This window comes from Citrus clementina, unplaced genomic scaffold (genome assembly GCF_000493195.1).
Source record: "Citrus clementina cultivar Clemenules unplaced genomic scaffold, Citrus_clementina_v1.0 scaffold_3, whole genome shotgun sequence".
Lineage (NCBI taxonomy): Eukaryota > Viridiplantae > Streptophyta > Magnoliopsida > Sapindales > Rutaceae > Citrus > Citrus x clementina.
In genome coordinates, this window is record NW_006262339.1 from 25,935,408 (window position 1) to 25,939,746 (window position 4,339).

The window sequence follows — 4,339 nt, forward strand, 5'->3', positions numbered from 1 at the left end:
TTGATTAAGGATGTCTTTATGAAGCAACCTGAGGGTTTTATCAATGTTTATAAACCTGGTCATATTTGCAAATTGAACAAAGCACTTTATGGACTGAAGTAGGCTCCTAGAGCATGGTTTGATAACCTCAAGGAAACTTTGATTAAGTGGGGATTTCAGAACTCAAGAGCAGATACATCATTGTTCTTGAAGAAAGAAAAAGGATCTATGATTATGGTACTAATCTATGTGGATGATTTATTAATTACAGGTCCTAACAGCAAAGCTCTTGAAGATTTTATTTCTCATTTCAGTTTAGTTTTTGCCTTAAAAGATCTAGGGATTTGTCTTATTTCCTGGGGATTGAAGTCTCTTACTACAAGGGAAGTATTTTCTTGTCTCAAAGGAAATATATTAGAGACTTATTGGCAGAAGCAGAGCTTCTAAACTGTAAAGGTTGTGACACACCAATGACTACAAGAACAAAGCTTCATAAACAAGCTTATGGTTCACTTGGTCAATTCATTGAAGATCCTACAGCATATAGAAGTTTGGTTGGAGGCTTACAATATGTAATACTTACAAGGCCTGAGATAGCTTTTGCAGTACATAAGCTTAGTCAATATATTGCTATGCTAACTTTACAGCATCTAATGGCGTGCAAGAGAGTGTTAAGATACTTAAAGGAAACTCAGGATTATGGACCGAAATTTGGAACTGAAGGAGAGCTGAGACTGACTGGATACACAGATGCAGATTGGGCTTGTGACATTAATGACAGGAATTTAGTTGGTGCATATTGCATATACTTGGGAAATAATATAACTCATGGTCTTCTAAGAAACAATCAGTTGTGACAAGATCTAGTGTTGAAAGTGAATATAGATCTCTTGCTTCAACTTATGCAGAAATTACTTGGCTTCAATCATTATTCAGTGAAATGAATCTGTAGTGCACTTCAACTCCAGTGATATGGTGTGATAATAAGAGTGCCACTGAGCTTGCAAAGAACCCAGTTTATCATTCAAGAACCAAACATATTGAATTGGATATGCACTTCATTAGAGACAAAATTGTTGCCAAAGAATTGCAGATCAATTATATACCCAGTGAAGAACAAATTGCAGATGCTTTAACCAAACCCTTAACCTTCAATCATTTTAATTTTTTCAGAAGCAAACTCAATGTGCAACCTTGCCCATTGAGTTTGAGGGGGGCTATTAAGGAAGCACATCTCAGCTGCTTAGTCAAAGATCAGTTAATGCAAAGAGTGACCAATGAAGCCAAGTCAGCAGAGTGATTAAGAGTGTGCCAGATCATTGACAGCTCAGCTTATTAGTTACACATGTCTATTGTGCTCTGTATCTTTCATTTTTGTTATTTTTTATTTTCAGTGTTAGCAGTTAGTTACAGTTTATAGTTAAGCTCACGAGCTTGATATAAATACTTTGTTTGACTATTTTTGATATTAAGTGAAATAAACAATAAACATTCATTTCCAGAATATTCTTTTCCTCTGTAAATTTGTTTTCTTCCAAACACAATACGATTTTCCTTTAAATTGTGACGGTGGCTTAGTTTGGCCATGTTTATTATATCAGGATAGGGGCCAAATCCTTTTGCTTGTTTCTAATTTTCGATGTATAATGTGTCGCCTTTACCTTTCCCAAGATACATAGTTCTACTTTTGGGTCGATCAGGACCTTTTTCTTTTCTCATTCCTAACTTTTAAGCACTTTAACCCTAGCTCACTTTATGCACATGTGGAAATTAACCTCTTTGAAATTGTGGGTGAGAGAGATGATAATTTTATTTTTCGAAATTAAAATTTTGATTCGACAAAGGTTATAAAGGAGAAATAACAAACTTAAAGAGACTGTAACAAAAAATGACAAAGTGATACAAACTCTTAAAATAATTTAAATTATTTAATTTATTTATTCAATTTTATGGTATTAGTTAATTTTGAACTAATCAAAAGTAGTTACACTTATTTTGTGGAACTAAATGTAAGTAGTGGAGCATTATGTGAGAACATCTTAGTGTTACTAATTTTTAAGTTGTAATCTTAAATAAGCTTTATTCTACAAAGTTTGATATTATTCAACAAAAAGCATCATGAGTTTATTATTTTGGCAACATAAAAGTTGTAATTGAGAGTTTATTGGTTACTCGAATAACCAATACTTATTTGGAGGCTTGGGTTTCCTTGAATTAACCCCATTTCGTTGGTAAATTTGGTGGGTGAAGCAGACACACAACTAAAGTGAAATTGAGAAATAATGATCACATAGGGACACCAAAATTTATGTGGTTTGACTTTTAGCCTACGTTCACAGGCGAAGATAGAAGGAAAATTACAAGTATTGTAATGTTTTGTCTCACAACCCAGAACACAATTACACCCAAACTATCAAAAACACTAGAACTAGAGCTCAAAGCTCTCAACACTCTTAATTTACACCTCTTATCACTCTCACTTGAATTGGAGAAAATGGGATGAATGAAGAGGACAAATGAAGCTGATAATTATAGGCCAGGAAATGCCCAAAAATCAACAATGGCGGGCACTAAAGTAATATAAATTTCTCTCAAATTTCCACTTTGGTGCTGAAGTCAAAGGTTGCATGTGAAATATAAGTGTGCAACCCAAGAGGGGGGTGAATTGGTATTTTAAAAATTATCCTAGCAAATCCACACAACAAACAATCTAACTTCTTAATAAAATTGAAAACAATAAGTTCAATAAAAGCACAATAACAAATGAGTAAGGGAGAAGAGAAACAAACACACGAATATTTACGTGGTTCGGCAATCCCCACCTACGTCCACGCCTCCAAGAGATCCAAGCTTGAGGATTTCACTATCTGAGCCTTTCTAAGGCTTCAACCATTTACAATTGACTTCAAGGTGTCAATGGACATTTACAACAAAGAAATTATCTCTCAATCTCTTCACTCAAGTGTCTCACACACTCAAACACTTACAATTAAGATGAAGAAATGAAAGTTACAACAAAACTCACTCAAAGAGTAGATATTCAAAAATGAAGATCAAGAGATGATTCAATGTGTTTTGTGATTTGCAAATTGAAAGCTCAAGATATCTCGTGTGCTTTTTGATTATGCTTGCTGGAGAGATTGAAAATGAATTGGATTTGAGTTTATATAGTTTGAGCTCAAAAACTAGTCGTTATGCACATTTTGGTTGTAACCGGCTTACCGTTTATAGAATTCGATTAGCCGCTTTTATGTTACCATTAAGGCAAAAATTTGAATTTCAGAATATTCGGTATGCCGCTTTTCATATCCGATTAGCTGCTTTTGAAATTCAGATTACCGCTTGCGAAATCTGGACAGCCGTTATACTCCAGAAGCTTATTGCCCAAAATTTGGATTGCCATTTACCATATCTGGCTAGCTGCTTGCTACAGTAACCGCTACAGTGAAATATTTTCTAAATTTATAATTTGACCCCAAAACTTTATAAAAACTATATTATAGCCCAAAACGTTATGAAAACTTTTAAATAGGTCCAATTTCAAAATTTCTAAATAATGCTTTGTCAATCCCAAAACTTTCTGAAATTATGATTTCACCCAAACTAGGTGAAATTATAGAATGACCCAAAATATTTAAATAGTTTCAAATAAGTCCAAATCTGAAATTTTAAAACAATTTCAAAGATTTTAAAATACTTTCATTTTAGTCCAAAACACTTTAATTCTATAACATCATTTTCTTATTATAAAAGCACAATTCATAGATCTTTGTTTAATCAATACATGTGGTTTGTTATCATCAAAATCAATATCTATAGCCATATAGGCTAACAACATGCCTCCTACTCACTCAACAAATTTATGCCAAGAGTCAAAAGTTGCATGCTAGTCACATGCAATTGTTTGCCACATGCATGCACACGTTCAACACATTTGTCGTCTAATTTTTCTATTTCATTTGATTTCTCCTTATAAACATTAGTGTTCGTATCATTTGGTGTTAGAGATTGGTAATGAAAAAGGAGTAAATCCTTACAGTGGAGCAGAGAATTGAGAGCATTCAGAAGATGATGGAGGGTATAATTCTTAAGTAGAAGGACCTTACCAAGAAATTATTGTGCAAAATGGATGAAATTTCAAGAACATGGGATGCAAGGTTGAACTTAGGTAGCCCTCATATCAAACTTGTGAAAGAAAATTCTACGTCTTTGGTTGAAGTTCAACGTCTCCAACAAAGTGACAATTTGGCAACTGCAACGCATGATGGAGGTGTTAAACAATGCAGCAAAGTAGTGGCATCATTGAAGAAAATTCCACAAATCAACATTCAAAAGGTTTGAGTTTCTCTACAAGTCAAAG

General features: G+C 33.8%; 1 pseudogene; it reads left to right on the top strand.

The window, feature by feature from the left end:
* The first annotated feature begins 4,104 nt into the window (after positions 1 to 4,104).
* LOC112099780 overlaps positions 4,105 to 4,339 on the top strand; it is a 6,095-nt pseudogene continuing 5,860 nt past the window's right edge.